The 22,615-nt window shown below is 43.1% G+C and overlaps 1 protein-coding gene across 4 annotated transcripts in view; it reads left to right on the forward strand.

Moving 5' to 3' along the window:
• Window positions 1–8,861: 8,861 nt before the first annotated feature.
• Window positions 8,862–22,615, forward strand: part of GCNT1 (glucosaminyl (N-acetyl) transferase 1) — a 40,597-nt gene continuing 26,843 nt past the window's right edge. The window contains exons 1-2 of one of the 4 annotated variants that reach the window (XM_045562590.1): window positions 8,862–8,949; window positions 9,714–9,839. The gene's annotated coding sequence lies outside the window, so the exon portion shown is untranslated. Of the gene's footprint in view, window positions 8,950–9,210; window positions 9,224–9,533; window positions 9,553–9,713; window positions 9,840–21,277; window positions 21,440–22,615 lie in introns of those variants that run through there. The other 3 variants (XM_045562593.1, XM_045562591.1, XM_045562594.1) reach the window with 3 other exon arrangements.

The following is a 22,615-nucleotide window of genomic DNA, read 5'->3' on the forward strand; positions in this document are numbered from 1 at the left end:
TATCTTACTTAGAAATGATCTAGGTCCTATGTGAATATCCATTAATTAATTTAGCATAAGTCTAAGGTTTTAAGATCCCTAAAAGATCTTGGAAATGATCTTCAAGTTTATGTGCTATAAGACATAATTACTGTTGAAGTAAAGTTTGTCAGAATAATGATTCAATTTGGTTAAACACAAATTTACATTTTTATAATCTTAAACATGTAGTAGATATAATACTAGTTTATTGATCAGCAAGCCCGAATAAGTTTAGGAAAAACATGCCCAAAGAATAAAAATGTATGCTGTTATACTTCATGCTGATAACTCAGAGGATAGCTGCTTTTATGAAACCAACAATATTAGACTAGTCTCATTTGCCAAATATTTACCTAAATTATGTGACCTTTAATTTTTAAAACAGTTGAGATGGTATCTCTAAGAATACTTTGAAAATATCACAAGTTCAAATTCCTTAATAAGCTCTTTAATAAGCACATATTTATCTAAGCCAATCAGAATTGAAGACCTCTAAGAAATTTTAAGGGATTTTTTTTTTTTTTTTTTTTTGGAGATGAGGTCTTGCTCTGTCACCCAGGCTGGAGTGCAGTGGCATCATCATAGCTCACTGCAACTTCCAACTCCTGGGCTTAAGCGATCTTCCTGTCTTGGCCTCCCAAAGTGCTGGGGTTACAGGCTACAAGTATGCGCCATGGTGCCCGGCATCTAAGGGATTTTATTATCTAATTCAGTAACCATCTGGAGGTAGAAAAATATTACATAAAAACATACGTATATAAAAATACATATAGATATATAAACATACATGTATAAACATAGGCACAGTCACAAGGAGAGCTTATAGCAGCGATCTCCACCCCTTTTGGCCCCAGGGACTGTTTTCATTGAAGACAATTTTTCCACCAACCAGGGTGGGTGGAGGGGAACGGGCGGATGATTTCGTAATGATTCAAGTACATTACATTTATTGTGCACTTTATTTCTATTATTATTACCTTGTAATATATAATGAAATAATTATGCAGCTCACCATAGGTTGGGGACCCCTGGTTTATAGATTCAATTTTTAAATTTCAATTCATTGAAATGAGTTCACATAAAAGAATTGGCTCTCATACTTTCCCCACTTTTACATTTTAATCAGGATTGTGTTTCTGGAAGATGGCTACTTGCTCAGTATGAGGGTTGTGTTTCCAGCAATATTGGTGGAGGAGGCCCCAGGATTTCCTTTGCCTCTGATGTATAATCTTATGGAGGCCATGGACTAAATTTTGGGTGAGACACCAAGGAAAGGCCAAGTGACCATCTGTCTCCAAAGCCCGAGTGGATAAAATATCCAGCCTGTTTCCAATTAGCTTTTTCAACCTCAGGTGGTTGTTGTTGGGGTCCTTAAGCCCTTCAAGACCCCTTATGGGGAAAGGATGTATTGTAAGGCCTGAAATTCCATGTGCAGCCTTGACATCTTTTATTTGCACAGGGCCCCAAAGGCCTAACCATGAGCTCCCCTGTTCTTGGTAGATATGTTCCCTCCCTAGTGGGAAAGTTTCCCCACTTCAACCAGACCAGCTAAACCCTACTCCATCTGCAATCTAAGGAACTTTATTTCCCTGCCAGCCCACAGAATTATTTAAACAAGCCAATTACCTTTGTCCATGAAGCAAGGGCCACCTCTCCCTTGTGCCACTACTACAAAGCCTACCTCCCACAGCACCCACTAGCTCCTTGTGCTCCCAAATGCAACTCCCATGGGGCCCTGAATGGCATGTAGCATCCCCTCCTCTTCCCCAGGCTGTGAGTATGTGACTAAAAAACTGTGGCCAATCTCACCTATCCAGTATTGGCTGTCACATGTCCAGGCATCTCATGCTATTTAGTGCAAGGGATCCCGCCTTTGCCAATGGGGTGCAGAGGAGGTGACCAGAACTAAGTGGGGGAATAAATCTTGAGTGACTATGAGTTGAGGGCTGAAGTGGGTAGGAAAAGGTCTACAGGGATGGAGAGGTGGGGAGGAGGTAGGGGTGAAGGAGGACAGATCAAAGAATTCAAGGCAGCTGAAGAGAAGGTTTGAGGTGGCAAAAAGAAAGAAGAATGTGGATGATGGGCAGGGAGAGGTCTTAGATGAGCCAGTTTGAGGAGATCCCAAGTTCCCCAAAGAGGCCTTTGAAGTTCTAAATTGCTGTTAGTAAATTTTGCCATCTTTGAAGATATTAAACTGAATTAATGCCATAATGGTCTGTGGTCAGTGGGAGAAGAGGAGGGAGGGCACCTGATAGGGTGAGAGTTACCTTGGGGGTTAACAGATCATCAACCAAAAGACAAAAACTTTCCACATGATCTCCAGGTTGGAGAGCTAAGGAAAAACTGAAGAGCCCTTACAGGAAGGCCAAAGAAGCTCTTTGTCCAAAAGAATCAAGGATAGCTCCTCACCGTTCTTCAGAAGGCAAGATGTTCAGAGAACTGGTTCAAGGTTTGAACTCACCAAAGGACCCTCAAGTCGCCAAATGTGGTGTCTATACCTGAGTGGGGCTGGTGGAGGTCTGTCGGTAAGGTCCAATCCAGACCAGAGTCACAACACCAGAGAACTGTCAAATAAAAACCAAATATGTGCCAGGGGCGATGACTCACGCCTGTAACCCTAGTATTCTGGGAAGCTAAGTTGGGAGGATTGCTTGAGCTCAGGGGTTGGAGACAAGCCTGAGCAAGAGCAAGATCCCATCTCCACTAAAAATAGAAAAAAATTAGCCGTGTTTGGTGGTGTGCACCTGTAGTCCTACCTACTCGGAGGCTGAGGCAGGAGGATTGCCTGAGCCCAGGCATTCGAGGTTGCAGTGAGCTATGATCTAGCCAATGCACTCTAGCCAGGGCACTCTAGCTAGCGAGATTCTATCTTAAAAAAAAAAAAAAAAAAAGATGGCACCCTAAGAATAGAAAAATAAAAATATAGGAATTGATACAATTCCTATCAATTTTAAAAATTGTATCAACAATCCCTAAAAAGGGGATATTGTCTATAAAACACATATGAAATAAGATAAAAAAACCAGATCTGGATTTAGGTAAGGAAAGACTTTATTCAGCAGGATTATTGCAATAGGAGAAGAGAAGGTAGCAATAGGGGAGGGAGGGTGTTCTAACAGAATTCCTCAAATGTAAGATTTACAAGCTTTTGGAAGGTCAGGCAGGAAAGAGCTTTTCCTTTATAGGGAGTAGTAAACCATGAGCCAGTAGCAGGGAGTGGGCTGAGCAGGTGGCATGATGAGGCAATTGATCAGTAGAGGTTTTCTTTGTGGTCTGCTGGGAAGGGGCTTCTTGGGAGGGGCCATTAAAAGATATATTCCCAATTCCAGTGCTGGTTTAGCCTGAGAATAGATTAAAGGTCAAAGGCCGGGAGAAGGAGGAAAGCCTGATTAAAGTTAAGGCATTTTATTCAGATTGGTCTGTAAGGGCAAATGGTTCTGCTAATAATTTATGAGGTGAAAATGGGAATTTGCAGGGTCAGTGTCTGACCTTGTCACAGGTAAACAAGGAAGTTACCATGAAGCTTCTGTAAGTCATTGGCGGAAAGGTGGTTCTAGGTAGTAAGCAATTTCCGAGAAAACAAAAGGGGGAGGGGATTTCTTTAACTTTCAGTTTTCCAAGAACACAAAGTATGGTTCAAGTTCAACATTGTCCCCTCATCTCGGTGTACTTACAACTCCAGTTTTATTATAACATTCAACAAATGCATTGCTGTTGTATTAATCATTACAACGATAGCTGTGTTTATCAGACACGTCTCCACCTCTATAATATTAGGGTAGTTGTTGTTTGTAATCATTCATTTACCGCTTGTGCTGGTTACTAAGGTATGTCTCAAAGCTCAAAGCTCAGACTCATCCTTCATCCTCTGCTCTGTGAGCTGGGGCTAGGACTCAGCAAACCACCAGCAAGCCTTATTTCCTATAAGGTTTTGCCAACAGGGAATACTTGAGGAGACGGGAAGGCCGGGGAGGGACAAGGGACTTGCTCCTTCTAAGTGCTTGCCGTTCCTGTATTATCAAGCAATGTCTCCTCTCCCTGGTTGCAGCACTTGGTTCCAGTTTCTAGCTTTTAATCCATCCTCTCTGATCCAGCTTCAGTGTTTACCTACAGAAATAACAGCACCGGTTGGCTACCACCCCCTTTTCTGGGGTCTGCGGTCCCAGCACACCAGGAGCCCTCTCCTAGCTTTTAGGTTTTAATCATCCCAACACTTCCCCTCTCACCAGCTCTGTGAGTGGCAGCTGCTTCCTGCAGCTACTATCTCTCTCTTTTATTTTTATTTTTGTAGAGCTGAGTAGAGGTAGAGGCTACCACCTTTAATTTCTGGAATCTTATAATTTTTTGAAGAAACACTTTAAGCTCTGAAGGAAACACTTTAAGTAATATAGAAATATAGACAAAATAATTTTTTTTTTTGAGATAGAGTCTCACTCCATTACCCTGTGTAGAGTGCCGTGGTGTCATCATAGATCACTGCAATCTCAAACTCCTGGGCTCAAGCCATCCTCCTGCCTCAGCCTCCCGAGTAGCTGGGACTACAGGCACACCACACCACACTGGTCTAATTTTTCTATTTTTAGTAGAAACGGTGTCTGGCTCTTGCTCAGGCTGGTCTCGAATTTCTAAGCTCAAGCAATCCTCCCCATTCGGCCTCCCAGAGTGCTAGGATTACAAAGGCATGAGCCACCATGACAAAATAATTTTGAAAAGCTCTAAAATTGCTAGAAATGAGCTAGTACAAAGAATACTAGCATAGCAGACCAAGAAGGAAGCATGAAAATAAAACTGGAAGAACTTTTTGGGTGGTATTAATTGGAATTGTTTTCTTTGTGCTTTTTACTTCCTATTCCTTCTCGGAAAATGCCAGAAGTACATTTGGTACCAGGAGAAAAAATTCTTGTTCCTCCTTGTTTTTACACTTGAGATGTTTGTGGATGGTTATTGGATTCCCCCATGGGTCTCTCAAGTTGTGACTTGTGAAGATAGAGACATTCAACTCTTTTGAATCTTCCAGACTGCGTGTGTTCTTCTAGGCTCTCACATAGCTACTTGAATCATTTTAGCTCTTCTCTAGAATAATTGTGTTCCATTTTGAGCCAACTGATAATCTTCAGGTACAGAAAACCAGATATTCCAAGGGGAGTCCTGTTGATGATTGAGTTAGTGGTTTTGATTTTGGCTGTTTGGGTGGGGATGACCAACACACATGAGATATTTAAACAGAATTCCTCTTAAGAGAGGATCCTGGTTCTGGTTATCATAACAAGCTTATTTTTTTTGGTCTTGTATTTCTTCTCTCCAGTTGCCAAGAGTGATTTGAAAATGATTATTTTCCAATGTTAACTTTTTATGTTCACATTTTCCAAGAACTGTATAAGCAGCTGTCTTTTTTTTTTTTTCAGAGTATTACAGGGGTACAAATGTTTTGTACAGTTTGAATCAAGTTACAGGTGTGCCAGTCACTCAGTGTGCCTTGTACTCATTACCTGAAGCTGCTTTATTTTTTTTTTTTGAGACAGAGTCTCACTCTGTTCCCCGGGCTAGAGTGCCATGGCGTCAGCCTCGCTCACAGCAACCTGAAACTCCTGGGCTCAAGCAATCCTTCTGCCTCAGCCTCCCAAGTAGTTGGGACTACAGGCATGCGCCACCATGCTTGGCTAATTTTTCCATATATATATATATATATATATATTTTTTTTTTAGCTGTCCATATAATTTCTTTCTATTTTTAGTAGAGACGGAGTCTCGCTCTTGCTCAGGCTGGTCTCGAACTCCTGACCTCAAACAATCCTTCTGCCTCGGCCTCCCAGAGTGCTAGGATTACAGGCGTGAGCCACCATGCCCGGCCTTAATTACATATATTAATTAGAATTTTTAACTCCCAGTACCTTCATTTCTAGTGAAAACTGGCATTGTGAACTGTTTTATAACAGCATTTTTTTTTTTTAAGGACAGGGTCTCACTCTGTCATGGGGGCTGTAGTGCAGTGGCATCATCATTGTAGCTCGCTGCAACCTCCAACTCCTGGGCTTAAGCAATTCTCCTGCTTCAGCCTCCTGAGTATGTGGGACTACAGGTGTGTGTCACCACATCCAGCTAATTTTTAAAATTTTTTTGTAGACATGGGGTTTTCCTGTTTTGCCCAAGCTGGTCTTGAACTCCTGGCTTCAAGTGATCCTCCCACCTTGGCCTTCCAAAGTGCTGGGATTACCGGTGTGAGCCACTGCACCTGGCCACATATCAGCATTTTGTGTTGGAGTGAGAGCTTCGCACCAAAAAATCATTAATCTGCCATTCTGCTTCTGTAAAACCTGCTTGCTCCTGCTTGCCCAAGATAGTACCCCCAACACAGAAATTCCTAAGTGACTACAACACCCATGTTCTGCGTGAAGGGGTTACAATACCCATGTTTAGCGTGAACAAGATATGGCCCAGAGCCAAAACCACCCAGATCCTGTTACACCAAAGATAAGAAGATTATGTAATGCTTGCTTAAGGCTTTTTGTACTCATGCTTGCTCTACCTTAGTAATTTTCCACCCACAAATTTACGGTATAAAAACTTTGTGTTTCAAAGGCTCGCTACTGTTCTCTGTGCCACCTTTGGCGGGGCAGAGGGTAGTTGCTGGCCAGCTAATAAAGACTCCGGATTTGGCTCAATTCGGTCCTTAGGTGGTCATTTCTCACGTCTCAGACCATAACATTTGTAGATAAACACCATCACATGATGCAATTTATCATGTTTTTCATTGGCAGACCCAAATATATTTAGCTTCTCTATACCATATAAAACAAGATGCCCAAGAATGTATACAGTTGAGTGCTGGATAACGACAATGGACCACATATACAATGGTGGTCCCCTAAGATTATAATGGAGCTGAAAAATTCCTCATGCCTAGTGGCACCTTAACATCTTAACAAGGCATTACTCACGTTTGTGGTGACACTGGTGTAAATAAACCTACTGCGCTGCCAGTCATATAAAAGCATAGCACGTACAATTACTGTACCATCTAGAATGTCCACGTAATGACAAATCACCTAACGATGCATTTCTCAGAATGTATTCTTGTTGTTAAGTGACACCTGACTGTACATTAAACTTACGGTCAGTAATTTATAGTTTCAGTATTTTAACTTACTTAGAAATGACTCAGGCATTTAATGAATATCTATTACTTAATTTAATATAACTTTATGATTTCAAGTTACAAAAAATATTTTTGAAACATTAAGTAGACATATTTGATAAAATAAAACTATTTTTGAAAAGTTCATTTATAAATTTTTATTCTATTTACATATACTTAATTCACTTGTTTTTAACAATTACGCTTGAACTGCTCATGACAAATTTCATGAGACATTAAACAAAACTGGCCACTAAGGCCGGGCGCGGTGGCTCACGCCTGAAATCCTAGCACTCTGGGAGGCAGAGGCGGGTGGATTGCTCGAGGTCAGGAGTTCAAGACCAGCCTGAGCAAGAGCGAGACCCCCGTCTCTACTAAAAATAGAAAGAAATTATATGGCCAACTAAAAATCTATATAGAAAAAATTAGCCGGGCATGGTGGCGCATGCCTGTAGTCCCAGCTACTCGGGAGGCTGAGGCAGGAGGATCGCTTGAGCCCAGGAGTCTGAGGTTGCTGTGAGTGAGGCTGATGCCACGGCACTCACTCTAGCCCGGGCAACAAAGCGAGACTCTGTCTCAAAAACAAAACAAAACAAAAAAAAACTGGCCACTGAAGGAGTTCAGGGGTTCCCCAAAATCATTTACTGTCCCCTAAATTATCTCTCCCCTATGAACAAGGTACACAAGCTCCCTAAATCTTTTCTTTTTTTTTTTTTTTTTTTAACGGGAGAGGGGATGTTCATTTTTCTTTCCAGTGATGCCTGGTGCACACAATAAATCTGTATACCTTTTCTCCTGTTAATCTAACTGCTGTCAGTTTATTTCATAGACTTAGTTATTGGACTCTAAGAAGGTAGAGGGAAAGTCATCCCTCCCCCACACTATTATCCTATGTAATCTTATTTTTGTGGACAAATCAGCAAGTATTAAACATATCCCAGTCTAATGGCCTAATTAAGTTTTTCTTTTTCTTTTTTTTTAAAACAATATAAAGACGAATAAGACTCTGTTCTGTTTTCCAGTAGCTAAAAATCCAACGGAGGAAGACAAAGACACAATATTGTTCTTGCTACAAAGAAGACTTAATTTTTATAATTGATACAAAGCCCTATGCCATAAGGGCAGGAAAGAGGCTTTTTTCCTACTTTCCACGGCACCGTGGATTGTTCCACAGTTTAACTTGATTTTAGTTTCTATGTGGAAATACACATGAATGTAACGAGTTTTCAAATGCTAAGTTTAGTAAGCAAGGCTTATCAGGGAAACAAAACCACCTACGTGGTCATCTTTAGCCTTTGCATGACATAAAGAACGCAGGCATTTAATTTGTTTAGTTTTCTATAACATATTTTCAGGTTTAAAATCAGAGACGGCAGGATTTCTGGCATTTCCTGTTTTCAAAGAAGGGAGCATAACATTTTTAAAAAGACCCCCCGCTCGCGCACAGCCCTTGCGCGCTTCGGGGAACGAAGAACGAGAGCGAACCGGAGCAAGCGGAGCGCGGAAGCGCCGGGATGCCAGCGCGCCTCCCGGGCCAGGGGAGAGTCCAGGGGGCGCCCTCACCTTGGAGGGCGCCGCCGGTCGGCGACAGGTCCCCCGCCCGGCGCCCGCACAGGTGGGCGAGGCGGGGTCGTGGGAGGTGGCTCCCGGCGGGCGGGGCCTGCGGGGCGGGCCGGGGCGGGGCCCGCGGGTGCGAGGGCTGGAGGCGGCCCGGGTCGGCGGGCTCGGCGCCGGCGGGAGAGCAGCGGCCCGCGCTGAGTGGCCCCCTCCCGCGCCTCCCGGCCAGACTCCAGGTAACCGACTCCCACACTCGGCCGCCCGGCGGCGGGAAGGACTGGGAGGGACGGGAGGGAGGGAGCCGGCTCTCCGCCCGGCCCCCGCCGCCCCGGCAGGGTGGGCTCCGCCGGGGAAGAGGAAGCGGAGCGGGGCCGGAGGAGCGGGCGCGCGGTCGGAGTGCGCCCGGGACCGATGGGGCGGCGCGTCCTGCGTCGACCCTCTTTTTCCATCCGATCAGTGGGTCCCGGGCTAGGATGCTGGTGCCCGGTGTTACCTGGAAGTCACTCTCTGGTCTCTTTCTCGCTGGTCCCCGTCGTGTGTAGGAGCATAGAAATGCGAGGGGTTGGCTGCGGGCGTGGATGGGTAGGGAGCGACAGTTACTGCCGTCCCTTGGGTGCCAGAGGCTTTCACTTCACTTAATCCTAACCGCAGCCTTGCGAAGAGGCATTATTACCGCTGTTTTACTAATAAAGAAGCTGATGCTAGCACAGTAAATGACTCACCCCGGGGTAAACGATTAAAAAGAGAGGCGCTCACGTGGGGGCTCCGAAGCGCTTTCCCTTCCTGCTTCCTTCTTCTCCCACGGGTCTAGGAAACTCGAGGGTCTGTTACCAAACCAGGTGATTTGTTTCAAACGCGTTCTACTCCCCTCCTAGATTTCTTTTTTGGTTGTGTTTAGTTTTTTTAGTGTTCAGTCCCTGAGTCGAATTCTTCTAATTTTTGGTTATTAGTTTTTCAAAATGGAAAAAGTTCTTTCTCATCGCTCCTTTTCTCCTTGCAGAGCTTTCTCTAGATGCAGAGTGAAAACACAGGCACCCTTGCCGGTTACACTTCTCCTTTTCCCGTCTTCCAGAGTGGATGGGATCGCCCGCAGATGCTGGCGGGGCAGTTAGGTCGCCCAGGGGAGGTAAGTTCTGTAGTCACCTGGCGTTTTATGGATGAGTATAAACGTTGCTTGTACACCTTTGCTTTGTTATTTCTTTCTACAGAGAATCATCTTTTTACAAATAATGGGGCAAATTGGGAAGATACGTGGTGTTTAGAGAAAGCAATGGTGCCTCGAGATGAGAAGGCAGCCACAGGTTTTTGTGGCCTGCATTTGGTGAGTGGGAGGTGCGAGACTGGTCTGGGACTTGTCTCCTCCTTTGGCTCACTGCTCCCCTTTCAGATCTGTTCTGAAAGGCAGGTTTGTTTTATAGAGGGGAGGAGGAGGAGGGGTTAATGGTTTTTAAAGATCAGTGTAAATTACCTGCTAGGAGCTTAGGCAGTTCCAGACAGGCTCCCCTGCTGGAGGATTTGGTAACAGATTTCAGTTCTGGCAGGAAGGAAAACTCGGACTGTGTGGATATCTGCTTTTTCTTTTCCTTTCTTTTCTTTTTTTTTTTTTTTTTTTGAGACAGAGTCTCACTCTGTTGCCCGGGGCCTGGCTAGAGTGCCGTGGTGTCAGCCTAGCTCACAGCAACCTCAAACTCCTGGGCTCAAGCAATCCTCTTGCACACCTGGCTAGATTTTTCTTATTTTTTTGTAGAGACGAGGTCTCACTATATTGCCCAGGCTGGTTTCAAACTCCCGGCCTCAAGTGATCCTCCTGCCTTGTCCTAGGTTTTACATTTTTTAAAAAAGTAAAAAGATTTCAGCTATTCATGGGAAAAAATAAAGACAGAAGGAAGAGAAGATCTGGTCACAATGGACCAGAATTCCTGCATGTGAGTGCATGTGGACAATACCCACCCAGAATTAGTATTAACTGTTCGATCCCCGTAGATAGAGTTGATTTTGTGATCCCAGTTTTAGGGGAAAACATTTTTCTTAGTGCTAAGCAACTAAACTACAAATGGAAAAGGATCAACTTGTGAGTGGAAGTACTGCTACACTTGATCAAGGATGAACTATAATTAATGAAGGATGGAATCCTGTACAAATTCCGTGCCGAGGCTAAGGAGGTCCTTCTCCCAGCCAGGTTGAAGGATGTGCAGAGATGGCAGCAACCTTCAAACCCTCACCATGAAACGGAAAAAATATCAACCTCTTTCATCTATCAACAAAACACTTTTTAAAAGTAAATTCACAGTATGGTATATTATATTTAAAAATAAAGGAGTTAGCCATTTCTAAGAAATCAAAGTTTTCCAAAACTACCATTTTGAAGGCCTGAAAAAAATCTGTTTAAGAAAAACCAGATATCGGCCGGGCGAGGTGGCTCATGCCTGTAATCCTAGCATTCTGGGAGGCCGAGGTGGGAGGATTGCTCCAGGTCAGGAGTTCGAGACCAGCCTGAGCAAGAGCGAGACCCCATCTCTACTAAAAATAGAAATGATTTGGACAGCTAGAAAATATATATAGAGAGAAACAATTAGCTGGGCATGGTGGTGCATGCCTGTAGGCCCAGCTACTCAGGAGGCTGAGGCTGGAGGATTGCTTGAGCCCAGGAGTTCAAGGCTGCAGTGAGCTATGATTGTGCCACTGCACTCCAGCCTGGGTGACAGAGCAAGAGCCCATCTTTAAAAAAAATAAAAAATAAATAAAAATTTAAAACCTGATTTTAAGTATTGGTTCACTTTTTTCATTTTTAAAACAACAAAGAATCAAATTTGATTCATTCATCACCATCCCTTTGCAAATCTCTGCCCTAGAAATAGCTGTCTGTACTGGTGACTACATTCTCAGTTGAGTGGAAAATTCTGAACTATGATGCAGATATTGTACATTTTTCGTGAAATGAGGTGGTAGGAGGCAGAAGTTAATACTACTGGAAATGATCTGTTCTGATTGTCAAATTCTGTTTTCTGTGAAGTGTGTAGTATTTCAGCTGCATGGAGTAGTTTTTTACGGGGCCAACCAAGGGCTCTTGTCACTATTTCTAATATTCATTCTAATGGGAAATGTATACATGATTCCATGTCAGGATGTCAAATGCCTAACTCCGTCTTAAAAAGAGAGTTCCCAAATGACTGTTTATATAAATCAGGTGTGTTTTTTGTGGAGCCTGTTGGTATTCTTGGGTTTGGCACTAGAGACATGGCTTAGTGTTGTGGTGTTTCCTATTTCACGTAAATGCCATGTATGTTTAGACCAGTGCTTCTCAACGTTGGCACTTCTGACATTTTTGGCCAGATAATCTTTTGTTGTGGAGGATTGTCCTGTGCATCGTAAGATGTTTAGCAGCATCCCTGGCCTATACCCACGAGTTGCCAGTAACACTTCCCTCCCGTTATAACAACCCAAAATGTCTCCGGACATTGCCTAATGTTCCCTAGGGAACAAAATCACCCCGACTGAGGAAAAAAATGAGCCAGTGTTTAAAATGCTCTAGACGTTTATGAACTAAACTACAAGCTAAACATAATTAACTTCGAGCTTTGAATGGATAGAGAAGCTATTTGTAAATTTAAACATCTGACATTTGAAAACATTTTTTTCATAAAAATTACTAAACACAGGTTTACGTGAATGGCCAATGTGTCCTGTAGGTTTTATCTCCAAAGAAATTTCAAGTGTTCAATCCATTTGTTAAATTTCGTAAAGTTTAAAATGTTAGAAACTAAAAGGGAATTCTACAGTAGTTCTCATTTTTCTCTTTTCAGTATACTTGATATCTTGCAATCTTTTTTAAGGTGATAGGGTGTCAATTGACCATGCTTGTGGATTTGGAAAAATTGACACAATCTCTAATATTAGAACCTCAAACAAAAAGTTCTAAGCAAAAATCTTAATACTGAAACTCCTTGTGAGTAAATCATATTCAGAGAAGAATTTAGTTTTAAGAAAAATTAAACTCTTTTCTGCTAACGGTGATGAAACTAAAACTGCCACATGTTTGTTTCTGTAGTCTGAGAATTCCAAACTTTATTATGAAAGGGAGCTCTACATAATATATGACATAACTCATATCAGAAGAAAAAATGTCCTGGAATTGTAACTCTCTTTATTAGGCTTTAAATAAGCTCAGGGAGGTTGAAAGCACAGCTCTGATTATAGAAGACGCATCCTTAGGTACAGACTGGCTGTCTATTGGTCCCTTCTAGAAATCACACTAATTTGTAAAACTGGCTACATAATTTGTGGGGCCTCTTGTTTAAAAATTTAACAATTTCAAGATGATGACTGCAGAGCATTAATTAAGCCAAGCACAGGGCCCAGTGTGACTGCACAGGTTGTACACCCATGAAGCTGGCCTTGGTAAAACTCTTTATTCCTAGCTAAGAGGAGGGTTGTAATCACAATTGCAAATTCATAAAATGAAATGTTACCGTTGCCACCAAGCACCTGAAGTTTCTGCTTCATTGATTATGCTTTTGTTTCCATACAAGAGTCTGCATGTATTTGGTAGTCAATACAATAAAGTTACTAAGAAATCCTCCCATGATTAATTTTTCTTTTGCTAAAGAGATAGCCAAAGTGGGTATCTGGGTCCTGGGTACCTGAGCGACCTGTTTATTCAGGCATTGATTGAAGGACTGTTTACTGAGCATCTGTTAGATGCCAGGCATCGCTGGCTCTGGGGCTGCAGCTGTGAACAACAAGGAGCATTCCCTGCCTTTATGAGCCATCTAATCTGGTAGCTAGAGGGAGAGACAGGTAAGCACAGTCACACGGGCTGTCACAATCCTAAGCTGTACTTCAGGAAAGTACAGTGTCAGGAGAGCATGGGAACCGGGGATCTAACCTGGTTTAAGAGAAGGCAATTGTTCAGAGAAGGTCTCCCTGAAAAATAATATTTAAAATGAGGCCTGAAAAATAAGTAGGAAGTGTCCAGGTGAATTAGGTTATAAGCTTCCAGGCTGAAAGTGTTGAGACCAAGGAGGAAAAGTGGCTGGGTATGAGACCTCTTGGGTCATTTTCAGGATTTTGAACTTTAATGTAAAGGTAGTAGAAACCCACTAAAGGGTTTTAAATAGGATATGAGATGATTTGACTTCATTTTTTTTTTTTTTTTTAAGAAATGGGGTCTCACTGTGTTGCCCAGGCTGAGTGCAGTGGCTATTCATAGATGTGCATGAACATACTGCACTACAGCCTCGAACTCCTGGGCTTAAGAGATCGTCCTGCTTCAGCCTCCTGAATAGCTGGGACTACAGGCATGTGCCACTGCACCTGGCTAGAAGTAGTTTTATTTCAAACCCAGCAAGTCCTGGTTCTTTTACGTTTTCTCTAAATTCTGTTTAAAAATTGAACATGCATCTTTAGTTCATCTCCCTCCTCTCATGTTTTCTCCAAGACAGAGAGGAGGCAGGTAACACCTTCCACATTCTTTCCAGGTATCTACTTAGGCAGATCTCTAATATGGTGAGATAACCTTTCGATTTTCCATGTTATGGCACGCAGTACTGTTGCCTCACAGCCCTCTAGTTTATGACCCACGTGCCTTTTCTCCAATTTCCAATGAGATTTTTTTTTTGATATGCAGTCACACTGTTGCCCAGGCTGGAGTGCAGTGGCTTTTCACAGGCACAATCATAGCTCACAGCAGCCTCGAGCTCATTCAGCCTCTAACTCCTAGGCCCAAGTGATCCTCCCACCTGAGCCTGCCGAGTAGCTGGGACTATAGGCCGGCACCACCACTGATTGGAGGTTTTAAAATGATCGTGGCTGCTGCCATGTAGCAAATGGCTTGGAAAGGTAGGTCTTGCTGGCACGTAGGCTACCTTTGTGCAAACCAGAAAAGGGCTTCCATTCTGGGTGGACCAGTTAGAAAAGATGTAGAACCTTGTTTTGGCTAGACCAGGGCAAAAGGCTTCAGCCCCCTCAACAGGTCACTTTGTGGAGGGACAGGCTGTGCAATCACCAGTGGCCACCATGGGGAGGGGAAGAATGGGTGTGAGCTAACAGTGCTTTTGCAGCCACCCAGGGATGGTGTAGTGGCACTGGATAAAATTTAGTGGCAGAGATTGAGTTTGTAGTTAAAGTCAGTAAGAAGACGGTGATTATTTGGATATGGTTGGTGCAGAGGGAGGTAACAAGGATGATTCAAAAGTTTCTGGCTTAGGCCGGGCGTGGTGGCTCACACCTGTAATCCTAGCACTCTGGGAGGCCGAGGTGGGAGGATTGCTCGAGGTCAGGAGTCACTCTTGCTCAGGTCCTTCTTGCCTGAGCAAGAGTGAGACCCTGTCTCTACTAAAAAAAATAGAAAGAAATTAGCTGGACAATTAGAAATATATAGAAAAAATTAGCCCAGCATGGTGGCACATGCCTGTAGTCCCAGCTACTTGGGAGGCTGAGGCAGGAGGATCGCTTGAGCCCAGGAGTTTGAGGTTGCTGTGAGCTAGGCTGATGCCGTGGCACTCTAGCCTGGGCAAGAGTGAGACTCTGTGTCAAAAAAAAAAAGTTTCTGGCTTAACCTGAGTAGGATGGGATGGTGAAACCATTATGGGATTTGAGAACACCAGAGGGGGAGCGGGTTGGCATGAGATGGGGTGGGGGAGATAATTCCCTTTTGTGTGTGTTTTGCTTGTGAGACATCCAAAGGGAGACAAAGAGTAGGCAGTTGGAATTGATGAAAGAGATTTAGGGTGGAAATACATGTTCAGGAGCCGTTGCATATGAATAATTATTTCATAACAAGAGATCATTAAGGAGGGTAAAGAATGAGAAGAGACGGGCTGGCCCACAGAGCTTGACCGTTGTGTTCGGTAGCAGAGGAGGAGCCTGTTAAAGCTGCTGAGAAGCCTAATATACACACAGGGTCGGGATGAAATGTGGGGTCTGTGGTGTTCTTTTCATCTGTTTTGTTTTTTTGCATTGAGATGGGAGAAGCTTAAACATGCCCTCATGCTGCTGGGAATTTTCTGGTAGAGAGGGAGAGGCTAAGGATGGAGGAGAGTGAAATAAATGATAGGACCCGTTTTCAGAGCGGATAAGATCACAGGTGGAAGGGTTGACCTCTGATGGAAGGGAAGGAGGGAGAGGATGGACAAAGATGCTCTGGATTTGGGGATCAGAATCATGAGGACTTCTCTTTTCTCTGAGGGAGGTGGCAGAACCATTGACCCAGTTTGATGTGTGTGTCTATGTGAAGTCAGATATTTCTTCAACCAGTATTTAGCGAGCATCTTCTAGTGCCAGGCTTCACGGGTGACTCCGTGTAAAGTATTATGAAAGATGTTGATTGCCGTGAAGCTTGACCCTACACATCTGAAGTAGCCCCTCACCACCCTTCCTACAAATTGCTTCCTACCTTTGCCCTTTGCTTGGTGACTAATGTCAGTAATGCTCAGCTGACAGCTTAGTCCACTGATAGGCATCAGAGCCACTACAGGTGAGGATCCCGGATGGGAAGGGCCTTTTCAAGCCCCCTCCCCACCATGCAGGTTCATGTCCAGGGTAATGGTTTTCAAAGTTGGCTATGCATTAGGAACACCTGGGGAGCTTTAAAAAATTTTGATGCCCAGGTCAAACGCTAGACCAATTCTGTCAAATGTCTGGTAGGGAGATTCAGTTACTGGTGTTTTTTGAAAGCTTCCTGGTGGTTCCAGTGTATAAACAAGATCGAGAGCCACTCACCTACAGAGTGGGCATGAGTCCGATGAAAGCCACTCTGCTGTGTTGAGCTCCAGCCCCTGTTGCTGTGTTTGTCAATTTTATGGAACAGAAAATGAGGCTAAGACCAGTTGTGTGGGACAGAAACTGAGGCAGAGACAGCAAGTGAGGTTGAGATCATACTGACACCCAGAGCGGGATGTGAATGACAGTCCTTTAGGGTGTTGAAGGAAGGCATAAGAACTTCCATCTATAATTTTGTAAGCATTTAAGAAAGAAACCAAGTTGTCTTAATATTTAAAGTCAGGATTGCCAGTGGTGCTTCCTTCAGTTTTGTGTCCTGTGTGGTTTCCGAGGATGGAGGAGGCAGGGGTTCCTTAGTCAGGTGGAGCCCTGCACACCTGGCTGTTAAGCACACTATGAGATATTGCACACTATGAGCTACAGGGTATCGTTGGGTTGTTTAATTTTATAAACACAAAGGCTTTAAATCAGAGCATCTCTCAACTGCTGTACCTAGACTTACCTTTGAGTAGGGTTCGGGTGTACAGGGACATTGCTTCTCTCTCTGCCCTCTCCCTTCAGCCAAGTGAACTGCAGTTCAGCAGTTACCTTTTGGGGTTTATGCCATGGCCTGAGAAAGAATCACTGCCTCTTGTTGCCACATACCTAAGAGTGGTTGAGTTTACAGTTATCTGAATTTTTCTTTAATAAAAAAGCAGCATTTCAAATTTTCTGCCCTTTTCCAGTTTTGGGGACCAGGGAAAACCCAACGTAAGTGTGAGGCCTGACAATGAACAGGGAGAGTGATTACTTTTCAGAAGGAATTTCTGCTACCGAGAGGCATTGGGGAAACGGTTGTTTGGAAATGTTTTCATTGTCATGTAAACATGTTGCCAAAAAATACTGTACATTTGTGACTTATCAAAACTCTCAAAGAAAAAAAAATGGTAAAAAGTATGAAACAGAATTGTCTGGCTACTTTTAAAATCTCTTAAATGAGGTATATCAATGAGTTTTTAATTGATTTGTTAAATTTATTTGGCACCTACTAACCAATTTGATTAGTTCTTACAGTTAATTGAAACTCTCCAGCTAGATTTCAGCAAAAAACTATATGATTGGTAGGAAAACTAAGTGTCAAGATTTAGGTAACAGAGCCAAGAGTCCACTATGTAATTGAATACATTTTATTGTATCTTTCTTCCATCTTTTTGTATTATAATATATACAATTTACTAGTACAGTACTACATATATGCAATTTTAAGTAAATATATTCAGGGTACTTAAAAATTTTACTCTTATGGTCTGTACTAAGAAATTTTGCAAGCTTATCAAAAAAAAAAACTTTAAGTCAAAATCGTGTGTGCATATATGACTAAGTCAAATGTAAATGTGACTACATATGTAACGTATATAATGTAAATGTATACATATATTTATGTATAGTTGTAATATATGTACATAAATGCAAATATATACATTTGTTTATTTATAAATAAGACAATTTGAGAACTTACTTGCTGTAAATTTTAAAATAGCCTCTTCCTTGTGATGCATTCCTGTAGTTCATCCAGTGGAAAAGAAAATTGCTAGTAGAGTAAAAATAAAGAGTGATGAATACAGTGTAGGTGAGTATTGTTTTCTTGAAGTATGTACATTTTATTATTCCATAATGTATACATATATCAAAACATGACCTTGTACCCCATAAATATACATAATTATTGTCAGTTAAAAATTTAAAAAACCCAACTTCCTTTAAACAAGCCACTTAAACATGTAACTTCTAGCAATCTTGTGATTAACTGCTCTGCTCTTGGGCAGGTAAATGCTTTAAGTTATTTAAACATTGGTGACATGGTTTTTTATTTCATCCACTAGCCACCTCAGTGCTGTTGTCCTCAAAGCTTTTGTTATGAACCGGCCTAAGCCGGTCTGTTTTTTCTGCTAGCAAACAGGTAGAGATTGGTGAGGGCTGTAGTTCTCTGGACAGCTGTACTAGCCTAGCAGGTGAAGGTTAAAAAGCAAGTCTCAAATTAACTCTGCCCAATCTAGGGCCTCTGACTGTACCTCCTGTGAAAATTCACTTAGGGCACACGTATCAACATTCTAGCAGCAGGATTCAGCTGTCTGTTGGGGTCAGGTAATCAAGAATTTTCTGGAATCAGCTGGACACAGGAATGTGCCCAGGGCAGTGTCCCAGGCTGTGGGGCTTGCCAGGCTTGTTTGTCCTTTTCACGTAAATGCAGGACTTGCCCCTAAAATGTCCTTAATCTGTCCACATGGATGGAGTGCCCAGATCCCATCACCGTGTACACTTTTCTGACATCTGTTATGCTAACCAACAAGGTCATTGAGTTCACCAGGGAAAATCCAGTTCTCATACTCCTTGTGCTAATTATTGTAATTGAAAAGTCCGCAACACTTATAGTATCTGCCACTAGAAGATGTGTTCCTGCCCCGGGCACTCAACCTCTACACCTCGCCAGGGTAGAGAGAGGTGAAAACCCACACCTGTATGCCTTACTGGCTATGTGGAAATGTTTTTAAATAAATGATAGACAACCTGACAATTTTGCTGTTGATTACCTTTTGTCAGAAAACTTGAGTTTCCTGAAAATGCAAGGTATAGCTATACAAATACAGGATTTTTAAAACCATGTACCAATGGAAATGAGTAAACCACCTGCCTTTCCCATGTAAGCAAACCCAGGAGAAAATATTCAGCCACTAGTAACAGATATTTCTGACTATTCTGAGGAATGTCCTCTGTGCTAAATTGGGCCCATTAGGAAAGGGACCAGTTCTTGATGGAACATGTCAGAAGTCTGAGTTAACGATGTAAATTGATCAGCCACAGTAATGTCATTTTTGGGTCAAAAATAAATGTAAATACTTTTGGAAAATAGACTACATTTCTTGTTTAACTTATTCAGAGATTTTTTTCCCTCTATGTTTATAAAATTTGATCTGTATTGAAAGAGGAAATGAAAAAAGAGAAACTGTTTTATGCTGATCACAAAGGAAAGTCAGATTTCTCTTCTAGGGTTCTGTGGGTGGCCCTTCATCCCAAAAAAGTAGAATTGAGTCAAGGAAATGCAGTTGGGTGTGAAAAGTCACATACCACTGAGGGTAAAGTTCCCAGCTCTGGTTAGTCTCAGCCTTCCATTCAATCTTGACCCCTAGAAAAGCCACATATGCCCCTGGGTCTCAGTGTTTACTTAAGTTAAAGAGGAGGGTGGAACTTGGGACTAGATGGATTTTTGTCTTATGAACTGGAGATGTGCTACTCTAAGTTTTCTTGGTCGGATAAGTTTGAGAAATACTGGATACCAAAAGTTTGGCACTTGTTCCCGAGGCTGTATCAGACAAACAAGGACATGTATGGTTTAAGGAGAAGGAAAGGGAACTTTATTAATTTACTGGCAAATGAGGAAAAGGCAGACTCGTGTCTTAAAGTAGCATTTTCGTAACTATAAGCAGAAATACAGAACTTTTATTTTTTATTTATTTATTTTTTTTTGAGACAGAGTCTTACTCTGTTGCCTGGACTAGAGTACCGTGGTGTCAGCCTAGCTCACGGCAACCTCAAACTCCTGGGCTCAAGTGATCCTTCTGCCTCAGCCTCCCAAGTAGCTGGGACTACAGGCATGTGCCACCATGCCCGGCTAATTTTTTCTATATATATTTTTAGTTGTCCAGATAATTTCTTTCTATTTTTAGTGGAGACGGGGTCTCGCTCTTGCTCAGGCTGGTCTCGAACTCCTGACTTCAAGCGATCCTCTCCCCTTGGCCTCCCAGTGTGCTAGGATTACAGGCATGAGCCACCGCAGCCGGCCAGAAATACAGAGCTTTTAAAGGGAGGGTTTTCAGCTTCAGGCTATTGCTGTTCAACTATAGTTGATGGTTCTAATCCATCTCATCTCTGGTGAAGACAATCTCTTGACCTCTGCCTGGACAATTCCATTGAGCCATCTCCTGTGGTACAAAGAACAAAGGACACTCCTCTGCCCCTGTGATTACTGGCATTGGGCAGGGATGCAGATTTTAATTCCCAAAAAGAGTGGGGGAGGTTTTAAAGAGACTGCCCTTAAAACATTTTTACCCTTTTCCAGGCTGCTCCCTCCGTTACATATTCCCCACTGTCAATTTTATCCTTCCATGTCTATGGGAGGAGGAGGTGTCATTGATCTACTTCCTGCTGAATTGGGGTGATCTTTTAGATGGAAGGTTTATGGCTTATTTATGGCATTGGAAAGCTTTGACAGTAGATTTACAAAAATAAAGACTACAACAGACTACCAGGTGAAAAGGGGCATAAACAACAACCATAACTGTGAAAATTGACAAGGCAAAGTGGAGGAGGATACCTGATAAGAGAGATTTTACCCTGCTTGGTATCTGAGACACCAGTAGGACTGTGGGTCCTTCCTGTCACCTTGCACATAATGTCTATTACACGGCTGGGTAAGAAAGAACCATGGGGCCTCTGAGTATGGAGCTATTAATCATGCCCTGCAGGTCATCTGAGAGACCAGCTTCTGCAAATTCAGAAGTCACGTACAGGAATACTTGCACTGAACGAGGTGTAGGATGACAAACCAACAGCGAGACAGATCAGCAGAAGAGGCGATAGCCCTGGGAAATCCTCACTAAGGAGGAGTTATTCTATAGACAGAATAAATAACCAAAGAAAGGTTTTCAAAAATATCAACATTTTTATTTTTCCTTCTTAAACAGATACTTTAAATCACCTAAAGGCTGGCCCATCCATCTTTGGGTCATCTCCTTCCATGGGACACCTTGTTACTCAGGTATTATGGACCCAAGGTTTTTATTCTCAACAATTTCAACGAGGTCTGAGTTGTTAGATGCACTTCATAGGGTCCCTTCTACTTCTCTGCCAGTTGTTGTTTGAGTCCTTGTTCTTTCCAGGCTTTAAGCAACAGGTCTCCTGGTTTAAAGGTGTGGAGGAGTCCTTCCAACTGGGGCAAGGACCTGAAAGAGGCAAACTCTGTGCATAATGGTTAGTATCTGACCCACTTGTTTGACATATGGCTTTACTCTGCTTTCTTTTACTCATGGTTATATACCATACTTACCTTGGGGTGCTAAGAAGGGTCTCTCATAAACTATTCCATAGGGGTTTAACTTAAGCCTGCTTCTAGGGGCTACCTTTATCTGGAGGAGGGCAAGCAACAACACCTTATCCCGCTTGAGATGGGCTTCATGCAATTTCCATTCTGGGTGTTTAATGGCATCAATCTGGGGTGACTTTTTCCATCCTTTCCATGAGCATTCAAGCCGCCTGATACTACCATGGCTAGGGGTGCCCTCTGGCCAAATTGAGTTCCCCGCCAGGTCTTAGAAGGAAAGACCATTCCCAACCCCAAGTCATAACCTAGTGGGCATGGAACTAAAGAATTAGTTCAGTAGTGCCCCCCTCCATCTCTCTCATGCTGCCAAGATGGTGACAGTGGCGGTGGGTGGCATTTGCCCCAGGCCAGGCTCCGTGCGGGGCCCACTTCCCAGGCTGGCTGCAGGCCTCTGGCAGAGGACCCATCAGCATGAGCTCAAGTGGCCAAGCCTGCAGTGCCTTCCTGTGGATCACCCTAGCTGTGGCAGGCATTGCAGCCGACCCTGCCATGGTACGTGTGTGTGTGCCGGTCCCCCCTTCCACTGGGTTTGTCCCTGGGGCTGCAGCCCACATGGTATCTCACCTTGGCTGGCAGCCAGCAGCTGACCCAGGACGGGTACAGACGAGGGGAATCCGACTGCACTAAAACAAGGTATTGCAAAGGCCCTTGGCGGTTGGAGCAGCAGGAACCCCAGCAGATCCAACCCGGTTAATCTCTCCCCAGTTCTATCACCTGGCCTTTCAGTCTCTTTATTAATGCAATTGCATGAACGATTGTACATCTGGGATTTCATCCCATTTACCTGACTTGGGGCAAAATAATACTCATTATGAGACAGTACAATAATTTAAGGTTTCATTCAACAGCCACTTCTGACACTCCAGCATGTACATGGGATTACAATAACACCATTCTCTTTTAGACATTGACTTATAGCTATAAGTTGGCCATTAAGCCAGGATTCTCCCCAAGGGGCTTTCAGATGGAACAGAGACGGAGCTTCCTGTGTGGACAATTAGCAAAAACAAACACAACATGACAAGTAATGCCAAGGCCTTACCAAA

This window comes from Lemur catta, chromosome 10 (assembly GCF_020740605.2).
Source record: "Lemur catta isolate mLemCat1 chromosome 10, mLemCat1.pri, whole genome shotgun sequence".
Lineage (NCBI taxonomy): Eukaryota > Metazoa > Chordata > Mammalia > Primates > Lemuridae > Lemur > Lemur catta.